This window comes from Terrapene carolina, unplaced genomic scaffold (assembly GCF_002925995.2).
Source record: "Terrapene carolina triunguis isolate 2854851 unplaced genomic scaffold, T_m_triunguis-2.0 Scaffold21, whole genome shotgun sequence".
Taxonomy (NCBI): Eukaryota; Metazoa; Chordata; order Testudines; family Emydidae; genus Terrapene; species Terrapene triunguis.
Window position 1 is genome coordinate 3653240 of NW_020664372.1, and position 26048 is coordinate 3679287.

Below are 26048 nucleotides of genomic sequence, written 5' to 3' on the forward strand. Positions count from 1 at the left end.
CCCCCAGGACATGGACTCAGTGGTGAGGCTGCACCCAACCCCAACACAGCACAAGACTTGGCCCTGCCCCACAAACACCCTGGGGTCCAACCCCTCTGTGCCAGTCACACCAAGTGTGGGGCACACAGGCTCAAGCAGGCAGAATCCAAGTGTGATGGGCTCAGTGTGGGCAAGTGTGGGGTGAGAGGATTCTATGTGGGACAATCTGGATGCAGGCAGCTCAGTGGGGGATTTAGGTGTGGGGGGATCTGGATGCACAGAGGCTCGTTGGGGGGGTTCCAGGTGCAGGGGCAATGGGACTCTGCAGGGGCTTCCAGGTGAAAGTGGTTGGGGCTCAGCAGAGGGGTCTGGATGCTGGGGGAGTGGGGCTTGGTGGGGTGGGGGACTGGGTCCAACTAGTTGGGAGTCAGTGGTATGGTTATCCAGATGTGGGGCTCAGTGTGGTGCAAGGGGATGGGGCTCATCAAGGTGGAGGTTTGAGTACAGGGAACTTAGTGGGGGGTGGTCTGGGTGCAGGGGTCGGGGTCCAGAGGCAGGGGGTCTGGGTGCGGGGGTGCTCCAGATGCAGGGGTTGAGGTTCAGTGTGGGGGTATGGAGGGCTAAGGGGGTTCTGGGTGTACAGGGTGAGGCTTGGTGGTGGTGTCTGGGTAGGGGAGGTCCAGATGCCTGGGGGTTGGGCGGATGGGGAGCAGCTCCCCGTACAGTGACCCCTCCCCCTACAGTTGAGGAGTGATGGGAGGAGGAAGCAGGGGAGGATGTTGATCTTCCTGCAACTGGGGGAGGGTTCTGGGGTTGAGTCTGACACACTCCCAGTCACTTCTTGCAGGAAGTTCTGTCCTCTCCTGCCTCCAGATCAGCCGGGACTAGCAGATGATCCCGGCTCAGGATAGGAGCCACTGACTGGGGTGTCCCCAGCCCTGTGGTGATTTACCTCTCCACTGGCTGCTCCAGAGGCCTGAAACGATGCTCCTGCACTGCTAGGGAGTGGTGCGTGGTTGCTCTTGCAGCTTCCCTTTGCTTCCCTGTCAGAAAGTCATTTTTCTGTGGGGAAGCGAAGAAATCTGTGGGGGACATGAATTCTGTGTATATGTAGTGGCACAGAATTTCCCCAGGAGTAGCAATTTTCTGGCCCACTCCAACTGGTAGTGCAGGGCGAGACCTTCACACACTTGACCAAATCCTGTAGTTCTTACTCAGACAAAACTCCCATCAATGAGAGAAAACTTCGAGATTTGAACCTCTAAATTCTGCAGGAAGAAAACAGCAGTATCTCAGTAACACATTGAGGAGACAATGTCTTAACGATGTTACTTCTTTAGCCTCAGTAAACGCCAGAATCCAGAATATTGCATTGGTTGCAGTTTTCTGTTGATGGAAAACAAGCCAGGAAAATATGATGTGCTATGCTCCATATTCTTTAAAATTCACTCAAAGCAGTGTCTGCCTCTTTAAATAAAGCACAGACTGGAACACACTATCTGCTTCTCAGAAAGCTGAAAGTGGCCGCTTGCCAAGGGGTTTGTGCAGCTTCCTGGCTTTGCTGATAAAAAAACGCTACTGTGAGGTAAACTTCTGCTCTTTCTCCAACATGTTTCCTCTGTGACAACCTAGAAATGTAGGACCCAAGAAGACAAGAAAAACAGGGGGACCACAGAACTGTAATTGTCAGAAATCCAACTTCATTTGCAGAGAACGTTCAGCTGTGGAGGAGGCCTTTGAAGAGTTCATGCACTTCCACATTTAGAAATGTGAGCTTCAAGCCTGGGTATTTGCATCAGCACATGGAAAGTATGAGTAGGCACATCTCAGACTGAAAGTTAACAACAGCATTTGGCCATGCCAGCCAGTAAATGACAAGGCAGAGTCAGAGGAGTTAATTGTTCAAGTCAGAAAATGTTAAAAGAAATGTTTAAAAATGTGCTGCTAGTTTGCACTGTGTGATTGAACTGGAAAGTAACTAATTGTTTGAAAGTTGAGCCTTGACAACACTAAGGAGATGGCTGGTTAGCTGCTAGTATTTGTTAAAATCATTACTAAATAATTGTATCTTACTAATAGGCAAAATGTTAACAATGCTCTGCAGCAGAAAGCAGAATGCTGAAGACTTACATGTTCTAAAAAGACAGAAAATAAGCATAAGCAGGAGAGGCAGTGTGGCTCACTGAACACTCCTGTGGCCTGGGACTCAGGATAGCTGGGGGTCTACTCCTAGCTCTGCCACTGACCTACTGTGGGCAAGTCTCTGCACCTCTATTTCTTCTTTTGTCTGTCTTGATTATTTAGATTGTATACTCTTGAGCACAGGGACCCTCTGACTATGTATTTATACAGTGCTTGGACACAATCCAGCCCTGATCTTCACTGGCACTACTGTAATATAAATACTGCCAAAATATAAACAATAATTGATACCAGATTTTCCCGTTACTTTGGGGTAGGCTAGTTTATTAGGGTTACTCTTCTTGGGGGGAGGAGTTCTGTAATTCTATCAATGTACTGCTTGTGTCACTTGTGTTCTCATATGGAGTTCTACTTCTCCCTTCTGCATGTTCCCTCCCAACGGAGCTATCCTGCAGGACCTAGGTTCCCCAGGGCTGGGTTCCTCCAGCCCCACAATCAGCACTCCCAAGCTGACCCCTTATATGTCCATGGACCCAGCAGGCTGGATTGAGCAGCACTTCCAAGCTGTCACCATCCTATGCCACAGGTTCAGCACATCCCTATCCTCACTTTCACATTACAATTGTTCTGGTAGTAACCCACTTGATGAGCAAACCCCACGGGATTTTTGGGTGCTACAGAGATCTTTAAATTAAGTAAGAGGAGCATTGCTGCAGAGCAAATGTGGAAGCCAAAAACATGAGAGAGAGAGGGAGGGATGGAAGCAACCAGCTTAACCATAAACATTATTTATTGCCAGGTAATAACCATACAAGGAGAGCCAAACAAACAAAACAGTTACAATATTAAATCTAACTTAAATTTGATTACAAAAGTCAGGTTTAGAAATCTATAACTGATCACACAAGTCAGGGTTAGAAAGCTATACCTAGAATAGAAAAAAAAAAACAAAAAACAGAGAGAGTGAGAGTGAGTTGGGTTCTCACCACTCCATGAAGCTTGAATCAATCGGGGGTCCCAGGTGTGGCGGTAGCTAAGGGTCTGGAGTGCTGGAGACAGGCAGAGCCCCAGCACAATCAGTCAGGAGAAGATGAAGTCCCAATGGAACTGATGCAGATTTTGGATCCAGGCATCAGAACACTTACTTGAGCATGGGTAAGGTTTCTTTGTAGGGAAACAGCAATGGTTCAAGAGACAACACTAGATTTGTTTATGGGTAAACTGATGGCTCAAGGGAGTATACCAAAGTTGTTTTGTTCAGGCTAGACCAGTGGTTCTCAAACTTTTTTTTTCACAGACCACTTGAAAATTGCTGAGGGTCTCGGTGGACCACTTAATGATCTTTCTAAATATTGTTTGTACCATTAGCTAACTATTGTAAAGCACTTTCGATAAAAGCGCTATATAAAAAAAACCCTTAATAATAATTAACATTTTTTGTTCTACAAATAAAAGCACACAACTCATATTTTAATATCAGTAGTCTTACCTTTCTAATGCAATGGATGTGCCCTCTCTCCCCTGCCACAGCAGCCAGAGCTGAGGCTGGGAAGGAGGGCCATCTCTCCCCAGCAGTCCTGGAGCTGGGGAAAGTCATGTCTTTCCCTGGCCACCGCAGCCCTGCACATCCCAAATTCCCCCCACCCCGCTCTTCTCATCCCACTGCCCACTGCTCCCTCCCCCCTACCCCTTATTCCCCCCAAGGCCTCCACCTCACCTTACATGTGCGTCTTCTCCAGGGTCTAGGCATACCTGCATGGCTCCAATAATTAGGTGGGTGGCCCTTCATTCTCGTGTGCAGCTGCCCAGGCGTGCATCTTAGACGGAACTATCTGCGGACCACCTGAATGAAGCTTGCGGACCAGTGGTGGTCCATGGACCAAAGTTTGAGAACCTCTGGGCTAGACAATAGGAACTGATCATTCCTGGCTATGGGCAGTGTTCCTTGGAAGGAGCTCACAGTGCAATTAGGCAGCTTCAGTATTTTGGTCTGATAACTACTAGAGCTGTATGTGTGCAGGTGTAACCCACACACTTTCTGGGTTCTATCCCATCTAGTGGCACCGAGACCACTTAGAGAGAAAATGAGTCTGCTCTACAGCCTTAACTAACAACCAGTTGGCTTATAGCTCATGCAGTAGCGACTCAGCCACTAAACTCCAGAGGTCCCAGGTTCAAGCTTACCTGCCAACAAGCAACATCTGTTGGTATTATAAAAGTGTGGGTTAATTAACATTTGGAGCAGCGATTCCCCATGATGCAGTGCTTCCCTTCTTTTCTGGTCCCAGAGTTCAGTGTGGTTCTTGCCTTAGAATCTCTGTTATCCATTCTTAATGCTAATGGAGATGCCTCCCTGTCCCATCTTAGATGCAAATGAGGCTAGGGGAGTTGCCTTAATCCCGTCACCCTTGTCTGTAGGGGTTTAGGTGTGTCTCCCACAGCCTTTTCATTGCTTTTTGTAAGTCTTTCTTCTGATCGGTTTGGTTCAAGCAGAGGCTGGGGGTGGTGGTGGGGAGATGTTCTTCGTGAATCATACAGGCTGGATACTGCGCCCTGGTTCCCCAAGAACACAGAGCTGACAGGTAACATAATGGAGAGACAGAACTGATTGTACCTGGGTAGTAATACTTGAATACACAATGCACACTATCTTGTTTAGTCCTTAGAGGATATAAAAAAGAAGAAATACCCAGGACAAAATATAATCACTGAACTTCTGAAAACTCTAGGCTTCTGTGGAACATAGCATTGTAATTTGAAGGGCCAACATTCCCCTGGAATGCTGACTCTTTAACAGGCAAATACCAGTGACAGGAGGCAGTGCTGGAAGTGTATTTTGCTCCATATGTACTTTATGTTAAACCACTTCACAGCTGCTTATATTGAACCATTGACCTGGTAACAAAATAATCAAAATATAAACATTATTTTACATCAACATGCATTTATACAGCACTTTGCATCCAGTAGGATCCCAAATCATACATACAAGAATCATCTGAGTTCCCAGTCAAATGCAGCCACTTCTAGGGTGGGATGCAGCATATATTTACTGTTGCAGAACAGCATAACTCAACATTTTAGGATACGAAATAGAGGAGAATTAACTGTGTCTGGCTGAAACTTCAGTGGGGAGTAAGAGAAAACAATTAGAAACATATTTACATTGCATCCACCAATAAAAGAATGGACCAAAAAAAGAAGGAAGTTGTGGAGGAATTTAGATAGGCAGAAAATAGTATGATAAGCCAAAATGAAATTTGGGCAGGACACTGCATATTTTTGCAAAAAATAAAATGCAATTGGTGTTTTAATTTTAATGTATAGGAGAGTGGTTTTACATCTCATCTCAACTTCCAGCACCACAATGCTATACTAGCTGGGGCATTAATTCAATAATGCCTAAAAGGGAAGAGGGCCATGTACTGAAACATCAACACTACTTCCTGCAGAGGAAAATTGGTTCTTGTTGAAAGGAAAAGGAATTCATTCTCTACTGTCATCATAAGGTTGTAAAGTGTGTGGGAGCTGATTGCTTTTCCTGCTTGGGTTTGTGGGTTTTGTACATGATAGTGATGGGAGCATTATGAACCTATCATTTAAGACTTTGGAAGCAAAAATAAAATATGAATGCTGCTCAGTTTTGAGTTTACTTCTACAAACATTATGTTTATGGCTGGCCCAGCTCTCATTGACTTGAATGGCATCAGGCTCAGGCCCAGTGGTCACTAGGATAAAGAACAATATGCTGACAAATATCTTCAGTTGCAACTTCTCTCAGAAATGATCATTTATTGTACCATTTTCAAACAAAATAAAGGGCAGGGAGAATGGGCAAAATATGTGGGTATACAGCCTGGAAAGTGTGTAAACTGGAAATGCTGGACCAAATTCTGAGAGTTGCTGAATATTGACTTTTCTTTGACGGTTGGGAGGGGCAGTTGCTCCACATCTTGCAGTATCGAATCTGTTGATAGCACCATGTTTCTCAAACCCATTTCAACTTGTAAGACCTAGTATGGGGACCTAACTTTGACTTCAAGAACACACCCTAGGGCTGTCAAGCGATTAAAAAAACTTAATTGCAATTAATCACACGATTAAAAAAATAATTAATTTAACAATCATGTTAAACAATAATAGAGTACAATGTATTTAAATATTTTGGATGTTTTCTACATTTTCAAATATATTGGTTTCAATTACAACACAGAATACAAAGTTCACTTTATATTTAATTTGATTAAAAATATTTGCACTGTAAAAACAAAAGAAATAGTATTTTTCAATTCACCTAATACAAGTACTGTAGTGAAATCTCTTTATCATGAAAGTTGAACTTACAAATATAGAATTATGTACAAAAAATAACTGCATTCAAAAATAAAACAATGTAAAACTTTTGAGCCTACAAGTCCACTTAGTCCTACTTCTTGTTCAGCCAATCGCTCAGACAAACAAGTTTGGTTACAATTTGCAGGAGATAATGCTGCCCGCTTCTTGTTTACAATGTCACCTGAAAGTGAGAACAGGCGTTCACATGGCACTGTTGTAGCCGGCATCGCAAGATATTTACGTAGTAGATGCACTAAAGATTCATATGTCCCCTTCATGCTTCAACCATCATTCCAGAGGCCGTGTCCATGCTGATGATGGGTTCTGCTTGATAACAATCCAAAGCAGAGCAGACCAACACATGTTCATTTTCAGCATCTGAGGCCTGGTCTACACTAACCCCCCAAGTCGAAGTAAGGTACGCAACTTCAGCTACATGAATAACGTAGCTGAAGTCGACATACCTTACTTCGAACTTACCGCGGTTCAGACGCGGTCCACACGCGGCAGGCAGGCTCCCCCGTCGACTCCGCGGTACTCCTCTCATTGAGCTGGAGTACCGCAGTCAACGGCGAGCACTTCCTGGTTCGATTTATCGCGTCCAGACCAGACGCGATAAATCGAACCCGGAAGTTCGATTTCCAGCCGCCGAACTAGCGGCTAAGTATAGACCAGCCCTAAGTCAGATGCCATCAGCAGAAGGTTGTTTTTCTTTTTTGGTAGTTCAGGTTCTCTAGTTTCCACATCGGAGTGTTGCTCTTTTAAGATTTCTGAAAACATGCTCCATGCCTCATCCCTCTCCGATTTTGGATGGCACTTCAGATTCTTAAACCTTGGGTCAGTTAGAAATCTCACATTGGTACCTTCTTTGTATTTTGTGAAATCTACAGTGAAAGTGTTCTTAAAATGAACAACATGTGCTGGGTCATCATCCGAGACTGCTGTAACATGAAATATATGGCAGAATTTGGGTAAAACAGAGGACATACAATTCTCCCCCAAGGAGTTCAGTCACAAATTTAATTAACACATTATTTTTTTAACGAGTGTCATCAGCATGGAAGCATGTCCTCTGGAATGGTGGCCGAAGAATGAAGGAGCATACAAATGTTTAATATATCTGGCACATAAATATCTTGCAATGCCAGCTACAAAAGTGCCATGTGAATTCCTGTTCTCACTTTCAGGTGACATTGTAAATAAGAATCAGGCAGCATTATATCCCATAAATGTAAACAAGCTTGTTTCTCTTAGGGCTGGTCTAGACTGGGGCGGGGGTGTCGATGTAAGATATGCAACTTCAGCTACGGGAATAGTGTAGATGAAGTCAACGTATCTTATTTCGACTTACCTCACATCCTCATGGCATGGGATCGACAGCTGCGGCTCCCCCCGTCGACTCCACTACCGCCACTCGCCCTGGTGGAGTTCCGGAGTCGATGGGAGCATGTTCGGGGATCGATATATCGCATCTAGAAGAGACGCGATATAGCGATCCCCAATAGATCGATCGCTACCCACCAATCCGGTGGGTAGTCTGGACCTGCCCTTAGAGATTGGCTGAACAAGAAGTAGGACTGAGTGGATTTGTAGTCTCTGAAGTTTTACATTGTTTTGTTTTTGAGTGCAGTTATGTAACAAAAAAAATCTACATTTGTAAATTGCACTTTCACGACAAAGAGATTGCACTACAGTACTTGTATGAGGTGAACTGAAAAATACTATTTCTTTTGTTTATCATTTTTACAGAGCAAATATTTGTAATAAAAAATAATATACACTTTGATTTCAATTACAACACAGAATACAATGTATATGAAAATGTAGAAAAACATCCAAAATATTTAATAAATTTCAATTGGTATTCTCTTGTTTAACAGTGCAATTAAAACTGTGATTAATCACAATTAATTTTTTTAATCACAATTACTCTTTTTGAGTTAATCATGTGAGTTAACTGCAATTAATCGACAGCCTGAACACACCCATTTACATCTCTGTCTTTGGGTGTGTTTATTCACATAAAAAAGAAAAAGATCCTCTAAAAATATCCATATCCCTCTATCAAAATCTGAAAATGAAGAATGTGCTGTTTGAAAGCACCTACGGTATTCATAGGCAAGGCAAATGCTGATCTTCCCTTGCTTCTCAATAATGAAGCAGTAAGATTGTTTCACGGTAACAATAATAGCCGCTGTACCAAAATCAATCCAGTACTCTACATACAACGATAATTGACATCTGACTGTACTTGTGACAAATTATTATAGCCCTCCATCAAAGTATAGTAAAATGTCGAGGCTGCAGTAAAAATTAATCTGGCAATGAAACTGGCCTATAGTTTCCTCCTCCAAGTATTGTTACATTGATGAATACAAGTCATCAAATGTGACTTTGTGAGGATATGATACTTACATAAAGCTTGCTGAAGGAAACATTTTTAGAACATTTTTGCTACAAAAAGTATTTAGAAGCCAGTTACTTAAAAGCAGATCTATTGACATCACTGTATCATTAAACCCAGCACTGTGAACAAGTGACATAGCAATATATGTCCGCCTACAATGTTTTGAGAAAGCATGTGCTGTGGACCGGTAATGAAATAAATCTTTCATCTATGGGCTAGTAATTGAAAATCTGACTCAAGTCAATATCGACCAAAAGTCATTGCCATTGAATGGGAGATTTTGGCCTACACAAAATCAGTTGGTAGTCTTATTTCAGGTCCTAGTGGATCAGTGTCCACATTACAAAAGCCTCCACTATATCTACCATCCTCTTTTGGCATCTTAGCAGAAAGCCCAAGAATTGAATAGGCCTGAAGAGTAAACGTACTCCTACCTCTGGGTTCCCTAGTAAGAGGTGGAGACACATGGAGGGGGAGGGGCAAAGGGAGAAGGGATGGGGAGGGAATGTAAAGTGATGCTTCTTCCATGTATGAAAGATTTATCTCCCCAAGCCCATCAACTAAATGCATTCAATAAAAATCGTTAAAGCAAATAGAGAAAAGAGCTGACTGGAAATATTTTTTGGGGGAAACTGCACGTTAATTACAGTGTCCTCAGAACAAGAGAATAATTTCTGTCATTGTTATTTGTTGCCCTATTACTTGAATCTTTCTTAGGTTACTTTCACATTGTCAGTTTTTGGAACACGTGTGCAACCCATGCACCTATAGGAATAAGTAATATTTTTATGCACTCAAGTTTGCTTGAATAGCACTATGTAGTTCGGGAAATCTTTTTCTACCTCAGAACACAGAGAAGCCTGTTGCAAAAATATTTTTTTGTTACATGCACTAATTACAGACAGAGAGGTCTAGCTGCCCACATATTTTCATGGTTAGTAGTGTGAAATATGTTCCAGAATATATGCTGTTTTGTGGGCTTGTATCACATCATGGCATATTACCAAGTGACACAATGTACCTCACAATCAAAAGCATCTTTAATCTTCCATAACCAATGAAAAAGATTTGGGTGTTTTATTTAAAACTGCAGTGAGAAAATGAGAGACAGCTATTCTATGTGGTTAGAATTCATCTGTTTTATTAAGAAAAAACATATATGAGAGGTGTCTGAAACTCATGAGACGGGAAACAATGGTCCATGCTTTTTGGTGTTGGTTTGTTCACTTTTAACTGACAGCATCATGCCATTATGTAATTTTATAATAGCTTTTTCAAAACAAGTTTTGAATATGCTTGTATGATATTATAATTTGAGCTGAGCATGGCTGAACTGAAAAATCTTTTTAAAAAATGGATTTTGTTTTTTCTCACTGAAATGAAAAACCCAAACATTGTCAACTGGGTTTAATGAAACATTTTTAATATCATTTCAAAATGACATTCCCAAGAAAATGATTAATTTTCTTGAGACTTTCTTTCTTCCGGAAGACAATTAGCACTTCAGTGCTATGGCGAGTTGATCATAATGACTGCTGCTGAATGATGTGGGACATTCCTACCCAGGACTCATAGACTTTAAGGTCAGAAGGGACCATTATGATCATCTAGTCTGACCTCCTGCATGATGCAGGCCACAAAAGCTGACCCACCCACTCCTGGAATAATTCTCTCCCTTGACTCAGCTGTTGAAGTCCCCAAATCATGATTTAAAGACTTCAAGTCGCAGAGAATCCTCCAGCCAGCGACCTCTGCCCCATGCTGCGGAGGAAGGCGAAAAACCTCCAGGGCCTCTGCCAATCTACCCTGGAGGAAAATTCCTTCCCGACCCCAAATATGGCGATCAGCAGAACCCCGAGCATGCGGGCAAGATTCTCCAGCCAGACCCGCATTGACCATTGATACTAATTACCAGCGATGGCATGTTATTGAATTATTGACTAAAATCACGTTATCCCATCAAACCATCCCCTCCATAAACTTATCAAGCTTAATCTTAAAGCCAGAGAGGTCTTTCGCCCCCACTGTTTCCCTCGGAAGGCTGTTCCAGAACTTCACCCCCTTGACGGTTAGAAACCGTCATCTAATTTCAAGCCTAAACTTCCCGACGGCCAGTTTATATCCATTTGTTCTCGTGTCCACGTTGGTACTGAGCTGAAATAATTCCTCTCCCTCCCTGGTATTTATCCCTCTGATATATTGAAAGAGAGCAATCATATCCCCCCTCAGCCTTCTTTTGGTTAGGGTAAACAAACTGAGCTCCTCGAGTCTCCTTTCATACGACAGGTTTTCCATTCCTCGGATCATCCTAGTGGCCCTTCTCTGTACCCGTTCCAGTTTGAGTTCATCCTTTTTAAACATGGGAGACCAGAACTGCACACAGTACTCCAAATGAGGTCTCACCAGTGCCTTCTATAACGGAAGCAGCACCTCCTTATCCCTACTAGAAATACCTCGCCTAATGCATCCCAAGACCGCATTAGCTTTTTTCATGGCCACGTCACATTGCCGACTCATAGTCATCCTGCGATCAACCAGGACTCCGAGGTCCTTCTCCTCCTCCGTTACTTCCAACCGATGCGTCCCCAGCTTATAACTAAAATTCTTGTTAGTCATCCCTAAATGCATCACCTTACACTTCTCACTATTAAATTTCATCCTATTACTATTACTCCAGTTTACAAGGTCATCCAAGTCTCCCTGCAGGATATCCCGATCCTTCTCCGAATTGGCAATACCTCCCAACTTTGTGTCATCCGCAAACTTTATCAGCCCACTTCTACATTCAGTTCCCCACTTCTACATTCGGTTCTATGACTGAATATGATGTCAATTTTTGCTGGCTGAAGAAGCAAAATACTAGAACTGGATATCAAACCTGGGACTCCATGCAGAACAATACCATTCAGAAATAAGATTTGCTGGTAAAAATGTGATTATTTTTAGTTGGCTGTACCTGCCTCCACTAATTGTATTTTTAATTTATTGATTTTACAGCACATTTCTCATACAGTAATGCAGATAAAAGTTTGTCAAATGTATAAGTTTACGTTAGGTAGTTAGGAGAGTTAGGGTATGTCTACACTACAAAATTAGGTTGATTTAATAGAAGTCTAATTTTTAGAAATTGATTTGATACAGTTGATTGTGTGTGTCCCCACTAAGCTCATTAAGTTGGCGGAGTGCATCCACAGTACAGAGGCTAGAGTCGACTTTCGGAACATTGCATTGTGGTAGCTATCCCACAGTTCCCACAGTCTCCGCCACCCATTGGAATTCTGGGTTGAGCTCCCATTGCCTGATGGGGCAAAAACATTGTCACGGGTGGTTCTGGGTACATGTCGTCAGGGCCCCCCCTCCCTCCATGAAAGCAACAGCAAAAAATCGTTTCTCGCCTTTTTTCCTGGGTTACCAGTGCAAACGACATACCATGGCAAGCATGGAGCCCGCTCAGCTCACTGTCACCATATGTCTCCTGGGTGCTGCTGGCAGACGCAGTACTGCAGTGCTACACAGCAGCATCCCCTTGCCTTGCTTTGCGGACGGCAGACGGTACAATACGACTGCTAGCTGTTGTCGTCATCCCGTGGGTGCTCCTGGCTGACCTCGGTTAGGTTGGTCGGGGGCGCCTAGGCAGACATGGGTGTTCCTGGCCAGCCTCAGTGAGGTTGGCCAGGGGGGGCCTGGACAAAAATGGGAATGACTCCAGGTCATTCTCTTCTTTAAGTTTCGACTAATGAAGATTCAGTCCTGCCTGGAATATCATGCCAGCTGGAGGCTTCTGCCTCAGGCTGCTCTCCCAGTTGGCAGCATCGTGCGGTCGCACCTACCCCAGCCTACCCCTTGCTCCCATGGCTCATGAAACCTGGACAGTAGTAAGGAGCAGCTCAACTATAGGCTGAGCAAGTGCATAATGGTGGTAGAATGTGCCTTTGGACATTTAAAAGCTCGCTGGTGCAATTTACTGTCTCGGTTAGACCTCAGCGAAAGCAATATTCCCATCATTATTACTGCTTGCTGTGTGCTCCAAAATATCTGTGAGAGTAAAGGGGAGACATTTATGGTGGGGTGGGAGGTTGAGGCAAATCGCCTGGCCGCTGATTACGCGCAGCCAGACACCAGGGCGGTTAGAAGAGCACAGCAGGGCGCGCTGTGCATCAGAGAAGCTTTGAAAACCAGTTTCATGACTGGCCAGGCTACGGTGTGAAAGTTCTGTTTGTTTCTCCTTGATGAAAACCCGTCCCCTTGGTTCACTCTACTTCCCTGTAAGCCAACCGCCCTCCCCTCCCCCCTTTGATCTCCGCTTGCAGAGGCAATAAAGTCATTGTTGTTTCAAATTCATGCATTCTTTATTAATTTGTCACACAAATGGGGGGATAACTGCCAAGATAGCCCGGGAGGGGTGGGGAGGAGGGAAGCACAGGGGTGGGGTAGTTGTAGGGGCACCCCCTAGAATGGCATGCAGCTCATCATAGAAGTGGCATGTCTGGGGCTCTGACCCGGAGCGGCCGTTTGCCTCTCTGGTTCTCTGGTAGACTTCATGCGGCACTGCTGTGGGTCCCTGTTATAACCTCTGTCCTTCATGCCCTTGGAGATTTTTTCAAATATTCCGGCATTTCGTCTTTTGGAACGGAGTTCTGATAGCACGAATTCATCTCCCCATACAGCGATCAGCTGCAGTACCTCCGGTTCAGTCCATGCTGGAGCTCTTTTGCGATTCTGGGACTCCATGGTCACCTGTGCTGATGAGCTCTGCATGGTCACCTGTGCTGATCAGCTCGCTACGCTGGCCAAACAGGAAATGAAATTCAAAAGTTTGCTGGGCTTTTCCTGTCTACCTGGCCAGTGCATCTGAGTTGAGAGTGCTGTCCAGAGCGGTCAAAATGGAGCACTCTGGGATAACTCCCAGAGGCCAATACCGTCGAATTGCGTCCACACTACCCCAAATTTGACCCAGCAGGGTCGATTTCAGTGCTACTCCCCTTGTCGGGGAGGAGTATAGAAATCAATTTTAAGAGCCCTTTAAGTTGACAAAAATGGCTTCGTCGTGTGGACGGGTGCAGGGTTAAATCGATCTAACGCTGCTAAATTCGACCTAAACTCATAGTGCAGACCAGAGCTTAGTCAGAGCCTAGGCCTAATATAATTTTCTGGGAAGTAGGTTAAAAGGGTTGACTACTATAGGTACATTGGGAAGGAGAACTTGGTGAATTGGCATGAATTGACCAAATTGTTTTAGGCTTTAGCTTTGGATTGTTTTTTCTCTGTCGTGTTAGCAACACCAGAATTGATAAGCAATTGGCAAACGTGATTATTCTGAAGAACTCAGCCAAAAAACTTAAACAAAGTCACGCTGTAGCCCACGAAACCTTATGCTCAAATAAATTTGTTAGTCTCTAAGGTGCCACAAGTACTCCTGTTCTTTTTGCGGATACAGACTAACACGCTGCTACTCTGAAACCTTCCCAGGAAAGTGATTAAGTATAAGTACTATTTTCTATTGTGATTGTGTTACTTGATTCTGAAAATCTGGATGGGTGTAGTGACCAATTTTCTAGTTTATGTTAACAAAATCATAGTTCAGTACTATTTTGCCTTCTTATATCCTAGCCAATTGGATGCTGTTGTTAATGATAGTTAATAAAACTATAAAATTAAATTCTACTTTTGAGTCTCTTTTCTTTAGTTAAGCAATCAAAAATCAAAGAATCCTACCTGGTACAGGTAATCAGTTAAGCATTTTGCTTAACTAAGGTTTTTTCTATACACCCTGTCTTTATTAGAACAGACATGTAGACCTAAAAGATCCAGTAAGGGACAGATTTTCAAGAATTGTGAGGTTGAGTTAATCATCTATCAGTGACCAGGACATGGATGATCATGCCCAGTGGTTAGAGCAAGAGTCAGCCCTAGCAGTTAGAGCAGGAGTCAAGCTTAGCAGTTTGAACAGGAATCAGAGGCCAGATGCCAGAGCCAAGGGTCAGACCTGAAGTCAGGGATTGGAGTTAAGATTACCTGGAGTGAGGCGAGTCAATTGGGGCAAAGCTGCACTTCTTAGACTGCTTGTGGGATAAGCTAGCAGGTAAATAGACTAGCTGTGGGCCTTTAATTCTGACACTGTATCATCTCACCATATCATCTTAGACAATTAATTTCATATAGATTCTAAGCCCTATACATTAAGATAAAATGGTAATTGAAAGAAAGATGTTACAATACTCAGATCTTATTGCAGAAAAGCCAAGGTAGAAGTCATAGGTGAGATCTTCAAAGCTCAAAGAGGAGTTAGGTGCTCAGCTATCATTGACTTTCAATGAGAGATGGGCACTTAAGTCTCCTGCCTTTGAAAATCTGAGTTTTGTTTTCAACAGTATTTGGCTGAGCGAAGCCAAAGTACAACTCAATGACATTTCTCTCTATTTGTCCGGTTGTAACATTCGTATTTGTAGCCAATTTCATGACATTCATGCACGATTTGCATGCATGATTTATCCTTATCATATAAAATGATAAATTTGCATGCTAGGATCTGTAAATTATCTATTCATGCCATATATAAGCAAATAAAAAAATCATTTTCTCTAAGCTTATAGAAACTTTTTAATTTTAAGAATAACTGAAATGTACTAACATCAAGAAATTGAACTGTGCACCAACATTCAGTGGACCAGTATTAAATAGTGTTACACTAGATGAGAGCCTTAGAACGTTAACACTAGTCCTTTAGTTCAAAAGGTCGCTTTTCTTGCCTTTGCCCTCGTGAACTGATGCACGGCATCAGAAAGATCCAAAGACTGGCCAATGGCATTTTCAGGTGATAAAATAGCAAGCAATGTCAGTCTCTTGTTGGCCATCATCGATTAAAGATATCTTCCAATGAGCCGGAGATTCGAAAAGCTGCGCTCACCTCTTGCAACTGTGCCCTGCAATGTGAGCAGAATCCTCAAAGTTATACACACATTAGGAAAACAGTCCTGAGCTCTGCATCATGAATGAATTGGAGAACTTAGGGTGGAGAGTGCTTTCTGTGTTGCAAAATGTAATGGATGTTGTCCAGGTCAACATAGAGGTCTTTATCATTAACGGCTGAACATTCCCCATGTGTCAGCGTCTGGTGAAGGTCTGTACAATTGTTCAAGAGTGTTTCCCTGTCTGCCAGCGGCTTACAAAGGTCATACAAAAACATTTTTCTTCTGAGCTTCCCTTCACCTCATCTCATGCCCTCGTAACCAAGCTCTCTCTTCTTCCGATGAATACAAATTTTCTTGAAGACAGGCTCAACTTCTAAGTTTTCCACCAACAGTGATGGCCTCTTCAAATCCGTTGTCTCTGTAGGCCACAACGAAATCAAGGCAGCGTCTCATGAAAGTAGTAACAGTCACAATGTTTATTGACTGTGTTTGTAATGCCTTGCTTACAATGTTGACTCAGAACAGGATATCGTGGCAAACTACAATTGAGACCAGAAATTTGACGTCAGTGATCTGGTTTGCCAGGCTTTACGCCTCATGTCAGATTCCATCCTCAGCTTTGCTCAACTGTGCCAGTTCCATTGGGCAGTTGTAAACCTCAGTCACTTGGTACCTCACTGGCCTTATGCTGTCAATGCAGCTCTCTTAGTAAGTGTCACTTAGCAGCTTCCCAGTCAGATTTGTAACATTGTCTGTGAGGATCTTTGATCTGATAGCTGATGCTGAAAACAGGACATATATCCTTTGCAGTACTCCAAAGAGAGATATTGAATCTAAAGGAGATGATGCTGCATCTTACACAGTCAGGTTCAGGGAATGGCAGCCACAAGGCACGAAGAAAGCTCTTGAATTCAGCACAAGAATCCTTGCCTCGATGCCATTGTTTCTTCCCTTCAAGTTTGCACCATTGTCATAGCCTTGGCTGCGGCAGTTCTGAAACTTTATTTTATTCTCATTCAAAATGTTCATAAACAGTTCTGTTAGGCCTTTTCCAGTAGAGTTGTCCACAGACCCGAAACAGATAAGGTATTCCTTGTCTTGGATACAGCCATCATTGTTGTCAATAAATCTTACTGTAAATGACATTTTTTCACTGTGACTAATGTCGGAAATGCACTCCATTATTAAGACGTAGTACTTTGCTTTGTTAAGATGCATCAATATGTTATCAAGCACCTTCCTTGCCATAAGGTCAATCAATTTGTTTTCAATTGTTTTGCTGCAGTAATGGTCCATAGCTTCTTTATGAACTACTCGCTGTAAGTGCTCACGCATGACACGGTCATATTTCCCAAGGAGCTTTACCAAACCGAGGAAATTACCCTTATGTTCAGTGAACAACTTATCCAGTAAGCCACAGAAAGGCAAATTATTTTTTGCAAGGAAGAGGGTAATTGAGATCAGACTCTTGAGCACATTCCTCCAATACTGGGTTTCTACATTAATAATGCACTGGTTTTCTGCGTCTATGCATTTATTCAGCTTGAGCCCGGACTCGACCTCCATACATTTGGAGTAGGCCATAAACTGGCCATAAAATGACCTTTTATATTGCTTCTGAGCATCAATTAACTTATGCCAGTAATTGTACCCAGAAAGCCCAAGTAACGATTTGGCATTGTTGTCAAATATTTTGCAACAAAAACAGAATACTTTGTCAGTTGATTTCAATTAAACTAGCCAACACCGACTCAGTTTCTCACCATTCTTGAGCACTATTTCACAGTGTGACTTTGAGAAGTGTCGCTTCTGTTCATATACTGGCAACGTTATATCCTCGATTTTGCCCCGTCTATTCAAAATTGTACAATCAATATCAGCAGAGTTTAGGATTGCCAGCCGTAAAGCAGGATCTGATGTATCGATTTGTGGCGTGCTATTTTTCTCACTGCTGTTTCTGTCATCATGCGAGGCTGATTCTTCTTTATTGTTTCTCTCCTTTTCATGTAAACCAAATTTTTCTTTGTCATTACTCCCCTTTTCATGTGAGCCACATTCTTCTTTATTATCACTCTCCTATACACAGCCAAGAAAATTGGATGATTCTCCATCACTTTCCTCACATTTCCATTCCTTATCTTCAGGTAAATCTGCTAATTCCTTAGTAATAGAATTTCCATCATTTAAGTTTCGCTGCTCAATTTCTTCTGCACTGGTATGATTGCTACTACCTAAAGCCCGGTCTATGTTGTTCTGTTTCAGATGTTTTCCTATCAAATTTGCCCCTTGCTTCAAACTAGATTGCAATTGAGCTTTTCATTTCCTATACTGAGCTCCTTAAGGCTGCTTCATGGACATTTTTTATTTTCTATGGGGGAAAACAGACAGTATTAGGGAGAGCAAACATCTATTATTCTGCAGTAATAGAAAGTCACCAAACATTATGTGTTAAGCATGGCAAAAGAAGCAACAGTATTTCTTTTATATTGTTGTGTAGATAGATATCTCTGGTATCTCATTAAATATGTCCTTTATTAGTCACTACTTATACTCTTCAACTCTTAAACACAAATACACTTTCACAATTACACAATAAAACAAGGTTCACAATATTGCTGCTTGGCTCTCACTTCACTTCATTTCGTTCTTATATCTCACTGACTGACTGGTAAGGCCCCGCTCCTTATCTAACCGCGAGGGCATGGCTGACAACATTCTAGGAGGTTCAAGGAAAATGTAGTTCTCAGAAAGTCTGGAAGGTTCCACGAGTTTCTACAAAGGTCCAGAACATTCTAGGAGGTTAGTGAAAAATGAATCCACACGGAATACCTGAAACATTTCACTTCAAACATTCTATTTTCCCTTTTGTCACTAACAATAAAAACAGTGCCTAGAGCCTGGCACCCCCTCAGTCGCCTGGTTTGCCTGCCCCTGGATCTGGCCCTGAACTAGACTGTGGACCCTTCTTATAGCAGTAAATCTAATCTCAGAACACAGCTTGAGTATCTCAGATGGTGCTATGCTATGTCATAGGAATTTTAGAATAGACCTATTCGAAGAAACAAAAATGAGGGCGAAGCCATACAACTTGTAAAATGTTCATGCATATATTAAACTATCAAGGTCCCAATACAGCAAAGCACATGAATAATTCCTTTCACTAAGCAGTTACTGCACATCCATGCAACCCAGCTGAAATCCATTGGACTAGTGAAATTGGACCAGTGAAACTGAGGACAGTATTTCACCCATCACTTTTCTGAGGTACCTTGTACTGGTTACAGTAGTGAAGGTTTTCCTTTATCTCAGATGGTAGTGGCTTGTACATTGAGAGGAGAGAAAGCTGAGTTCCAGTCACTGTCACTGTGAAAATCCAAATGATTATAGTTTTGCAGCATGGTGATATCCAAGAAGTTCCTATATGTTCACAGATTTAATATACTGATATTATTCATGTTGTTAAATACATACCACAAAATATAGAAGGGTGCACAATGTGATTGTGTTAAAGAGATGTAACTCCACTTACTTCAATGGAGTTTATCGACTGTGCTTGAAAGGTGAAATTAGTCCCTTAATTTTGTATGTCTGGAAGGGAGTGACTAACACTGAAACACATTTTTTTTCCAGTTTAAGGGTACCCAGGCTGTTGGTTTGCCACCCTTAAGGAAAATCAGTGAAAGGAAGCAGTTTGATTTATGTTTTCACTGTGTTTCTGGTTTCCCCCTTTTCTCGAATTGCCAGCACAACCTGCAAAATTCCTTAGCAATTGTAGGCCAGTGAAATTTTGGAACAGCATCACTTGAACTGCTTCTTTATACAAAATTGAATTACCATGCATCATCCACACTGTGCATGGAATTACAGGCTTTGAGCGTTCCCCAGCATTTTTCTGTTGAGCTTACCTTTTAAATTTCTTACACTCATGTAAGATACACCCTAGTTTGTGAGAGATAGCACTCCTTTCTGTCTTAGTATTCCATATTTTGGCTCTACACTCCTGACAGCACTGGAACCATTATGGTTCTTGACCACAGCCTAATAAGGCTGTCATTATGGGTTATTATTTTAGTTGAATTTCCTGTTTCATTTTTTAGCAAGTGCATTTGCCAGATATTAGTTGGCTAACTCTTCTTTTTTGGCTCACCATCACTGGTTTTCCTTTGTTGAAATTATAGTCTGAGGCTGAGGCTCCATTGAAAAAATGGGAGCCATAATTCACCACAGGTGCCTACTGGTAGAGCTACCTGGGAAGCTGTAGTGTGTTGTGATAAAGGAACATTTAGACAACATATGTTGTATGAACCTGTGGCTTATACTATTGTGGAGCTGAGTGTGATAATTTATTGATTTAGATTTTTGCCAGTGTAAAAGCAGTCACATTTTACCTGGAGTATTTTAAAATAATTGTTTTAGAATCAAGTCCTCTTGCAAGTTTTGCATACTATACTCAAACTATTAACTACTTTAGTAGAAACTCATCATATATTATACCACATTGCTTTCTAGAATTTTGAAGATTCTATATGTACTTTTCAGTTATTAACCCATCTCCTTAAACTAACATGTTCAAGCAAACCATAACTAGTTCAATATTTGTGGGTAATTTGGATTATTCCTGACATGATTCCAGACAATTATGGTACCAGATTAATTTCCTACATGCTTTGTTCCTTTAAGTGTATTTTACATTGTTTCTTTGACAATCTGAATAAATGAAACTATATACCTCACTTCCTTAAAGTTGAATGAGCTAAAATATAATTAGAGAACTAGCCACCTCCTCAGCAATAAGACAAAGAAAACATAAGGGATACATACCAGCTGGGAGAAAGAAAGGGGCAGTTAATAACTGCTAGTAGCAAAATGATCACACTAGAGCTGCAGTTTCTTCTTCTTCTTCTTCCGCTTTATGGTGAAGCAGACTCAACTGCTGAGTCTAAAACCCTCACCTACTATCTTCCTCATACATTCGTTCCACTACACTCGCTTACCCTCCTCCATAGCCTTAAAAAAACTTAAATGGGGCTTTTTAATGTTACCCCACTTTCCTAATACTCTCACTAAACCCTCACAGCACAATTTGTCACCTTTAAGTATCTAGATTTTTCATAAAGAACCCTCCTTTCCTGAAAATGCTCTCTGCATTACCATATCAGGTGATCCGCTGTTTCTTTAACAGTACATGTGATACATAGCTCATCTTTGTGTCTATTCAGTACATATAAATTATTATTCAAACAACAGTGACCAGTTAATAGTCTAAAGATGAGTACTTCACTGATCCTTTCATAACTTTGGAGTAGCACATTATCCACTGTTTTGGGGCATACTTCATAGAATCTTCTTCCTCTTTTCTCCTTTGTCTATAATTCTTGCTATTCCTTTTAAAATCTTTTTTAACTAACCTTTTAAATTCCTGCTTAATCAAAGGAATCTCCATTTCTCCAATTTTGGAGCATCTTTTGCTTCCTTATCCACCATTTCATTTGTCAGGTGTACCAGTATGTTCATGAATCCATGCTAGTATGATTTTCACACCTGAGCATACTAGCTCTGTTGTTAAAAACAATATTTCATTTATTAGCTCACTCGTGCTTTCTGAGGTAGCCCTTTTAATTGCCAGTGTATCTGTTAATGAATCCGAAAAGATAACAGCCGGGGTAGGCTGTACATCCCTTATTCAGTTTAATGCTAACATTGTTCCCAACAATTCAGCTGTCATAATGGCTACAAAATTAGATATTCTTTTTGATTTTGAAGGCCTATTTTTCATCATTCGATCCACCAGTGTATATTCAGTTATGGAGACTCCACTTACCATATAAAAACTAATAAATGTTATTTGTCATATGGGATAACCCTTTCTTTTCCTTTATTTTATTATATAATTCTAAATCCACATCTGAAAACATGATTTTCCACGTATAATTTACTGCAGCATAACTATAGATTTTAATCTGTTCTAGTCCTTCCTTTTCACGTTAACTCTTTTACATTTTAACCCTAAGAGCAGGAGGAAGTTCATTGTCAAGCTACATTTTATCTGCTTAATTCCCAATATTCTTCATATATTTGTCCAGTGTCCTTATCTGCACTATTTCCTTTGACTGTCACCCAAAATGTCAGATATAACATTTTAATTCTTAAATTGATAGGCATTTCTCTAATAGCTACCTGCATTACACACCATGGTAATTCATAGTGTTTGAGATTGAATTAACTTTAACTTTTTAGTTCTGATCTGGACGCAGAACTAAAGGCTTGACACCCATATTCTACGACTGATTTTATGAACACTCTGTATAGCATCACCAGCCCTTTCTTATCTGTTTCCCAATTAATCCCAACAATACTTTTAAGCAGAGAAGCCTACCTTTACATTTGTTTGTAATGCTTTCTGTTTGGTCTATCCAGTTAAGTTTATTATCAAACAGTACACCCAGAAATTTAAACCTCTTAACTATGTGCACCTGATCTCCATGAAGATATTCATTACGCTCATCTTTAATTTTTCTTCTAGTAAAGATCATTCCCTTTGTTTTAGCAACTGAAAATTTAAATCCCTAAGTAGCTCCCTATTATGAGACCTCCCTAAGTGCTTCATTGATTCTCTCTCCAGCCACTTTAATTCTCCTATGTTTAACCCATATAGTACAAATAAGGTAATATATATTCCTGCCCTTATGCTTTTTGGGAGATCATTTATCATAATGTCAAGGTAGGAGGAGGAGTGCCATTGGGAATACTACTGATAAGACTTTCCCTTCTCTAACCTGTATGATCCTCTTGCTCTTATCCACTGGAACATTATTCCTTTTGTCCCTATCACAGCCAACATATATAACAAACTCTCCCTCCATAACACACCATAAGCTTTTTAAACGTCCAAAAAAACCAGTTATCATATATTCTTTTCACCCATACTTTTTGTATATCTTTGTCTAACCTTACAATGTGATCAGTTGCACATTATTTAGGGTTTTATTTTTTTCCAAGTACACAACTGTCCACTTATCACTCTTTCCGTAATTTTACTCACACAAGGTGTGAGAGCAATTGGTCTACCTGCATCAGTTCTCATAAGTAACTTGCCTGGTTTCCCTGTTGGTACTCTCACCACATGCTTCCATTCTATTCGTATTACACCTCCCCCTCCCCGCCACATGCTATTATATAATTTTAATAAAATCCTTAAATTCCCTTTGGGTAAGTGTTTAAGAATTATATCACATAGGCTATCTTTACTTGGAGCTGTATTTTTGCTTTTATCTGTAGCTTTTTTGAGTTCCTACATACCGAAATTTCCATTTGGTACATTATCGTCATTTTCTCAATCATTTAGGATCTCACAATTTTCTTCAACAAATTTCCTTCTCCCACCCAAAAAAATCTGAACTTTGATTCTCATCATTACTAAAACTTTCCGGAACACTTATGCTTGGATTTCTGCTTTTCTTTTGTTCGAACTTATAACTTTATCCTCTTCAATAAGACTAGGAAAAAATGTTATTGCTCTATGTTCCATTCATTCTCCTAACTTGCCACAATACTACTTCTAACTCTTTTTTTAGTCCTCTTAATAACTCTTTGTACCACTGCCTTCATTTATATTTCATCCAATCCGCACTGTTCATTGTGGTTTTAGCTTGTCTGATTTCTTTTTTAAATTGCAATCTCACATTTTTTTGTTCCACTACAGAATTGCATTTCTGATTTTAGGGCAATTCAATATCTTATGAATAGCTACTTTGGTTGCTGCCATAATTCCCTTTATTACATCATACTAAATTCCTCCATATTGTCACTTGCACATTTGCTGTTCTAGCACTCACCACACTTACTCCTGAAGAGCTCCCAATCAGCCCTCTTAAAATTCCAAGTAGGAGTTCCAGTTTTTCAACATCATCTTTTCCTTGGTACATAATAAATGTAGGGAAATGATCACTTTCCATTCCCTCTTCTTTGTACATTTTCTAGCTACATTTACTAGCTATATTGTTTTTTTGTTTTGTTTTGTTTTGCAATTCCTAGATTTGAGTTAAACCTAGTTGGTGCTCTGTTGTTTTGTATTACCAGATTGTGCTAATCAATAAACTGTTCCAAAAATTTAACATTTCTATCAGATTTCCCACTTCCCCATAACTCATTATGGCTATTCAAATCTACAGATAGAGTATATGTACCTTTTACATCTCTAAATAGCTCTTTTAAATTCCACGCTCTCCAAATCCTTTACAGGGTTCTAAACATTTATCAGTGGTTCTCAACCTGTGGCCCATGGGCCACTTGCAGCCCAATCAGCACACAGCTGCGGCCCATGTGACATCCTCAGGACCATACAGGTAGTATATATATATTATGTCGATGCGGCCCACATAACACATAGAGAGCTGCATATGTGGCCCACTGGCACCTTAAAGAGGCATTTTAATTCATCATTGGAATCTCAATAGCAGTATACTCGCAACTCAGTTTCCTTACATTCATTTCAACATAACTAAGATTTTCCTTTATAAATGTACAAACTCCAACCCCCCCCCTTTGTATTTCTCGATTATATCTGCCTATACTATATCCTGGGACTTTAAAAGACAACTTTTCCATTAACCACATTTCCTGTATACAGATAACATCAGGTTTGACCTTCATTTAAAAAGTAGGCTTCTATAGTTCCTGACCATGTGCTTATTTTTTAGCACCATATGAGTTAAACCACACTATTGTCCTCACTCAAAATTGCATGAATGTGCTCTGTTAGATACCTTTCCGCTACTGTATTATACTCTTTATTCTTTCTATTCTCTTTCCTGTTTGTGAAGTGCAGTTTATTACGTCTACCATAAATACTACAATTTTCTCTTTTTCTACAAGTAATATGTCTTCCCCTATTTCTCTTATATTATGTACCTTTGTAAAACTATTTGATAGAAACGGTACCTTCCCCTTACTGTTTTTTTCCTCCTTCCCCACTGTGACGGGTTGGATCACAGAAACCCACTTGGGAACTGCCAACTGATGTGCCAAGACTACTTTTGCCCCTGCTTTCGTGCCAGCTTGGGACTCCAGCACCCTGTCTTGTTGAGCCAGACATGCCAGTCTGCTCCAGCACAGACCCATGGTCTGAATCACATGCCCCAAAGCTGCAGACTTAACTTAAAGCAACTTAAGAAGTGTTCCTGTCTTTAATACTCAAATGCCCAACTCCCAATGGAGTCTAAACCCCAAATAAGTCTGTTTTACCCTGTATAAAGCTTATACAGGGTAAACTCATAAATTGTTCACCCTCTATAACACTGATAGAGAGATATGCACAGCTGTTTGTCCCCCCCCCCCGGTATTAATAAGTAAAAAGTGATTGTATTAAATACAGAAAGTAGGATTTAAGTGGTTCCAAGTAGTAACAGACATAACAAAGTGAATTACCAAGTAAAATAAAATAAAACACGCAAGTTTAAGACTAATACAGTAATAAAACTGAATACAGATAAAATCTCACCCTCAGAGATGTTTCAATAAGTTTCTTTCACAGACTGGACACCTTCCTAATCTGGGCACAATCCTTTCCCCTGGTACAGCCCTTGTTCCAGCTCAGGTGGTAGCTAGGGGATTTCTCATGACTGCCGCTCCCTTTGTTCTGTTCCACCCACTTATATATCTCTTGCATAAGGCGGGAATCCTTTGTCCCTCTGGGTTCCCACCCCTCCTTCTCAATGGAAAAACACCAGGTTAAAGATGGATTCCAGTTCGGGTGACACGATCACATGTCACTGTAAGACTTCATTGCCCACTTGCCAGCACACACGTATACAGGAAGTCTTACAAGTAAAACAGAGCCATCTACAGTCAATCGTCCTGGTTAATGGAAGCCATCAAGATTCCAAACCACCATTAATGGCCCACACTTTGCATAATTACAGTAGGACCTCAGAGTTATATTTCATATTTCTAGTTTCAGATACAAGAGTGATACATTTATACAAATAGGATGACCACACTCAGTAGATTATAAGCTTTGTAATGATACCTTACAAGAGACCTTTTGCATGCAGCATCTTTTAGTTACATTATATTCACAGTCATCAGCATACTTTCATAAAATCATATAGAGTGCAATGTCACACCCACTTGTCACATTGAATTCCTTTTAGCAGTTTCTGCATAAGATATCTTGTTAATAATTCTTGTTCTTTGTATCTCACTAACCTTTTTAGCGATCATGAATCTTCCATAAGCTGTACTATGCTTATCCCCACAGTGGCTACATTTTTAGC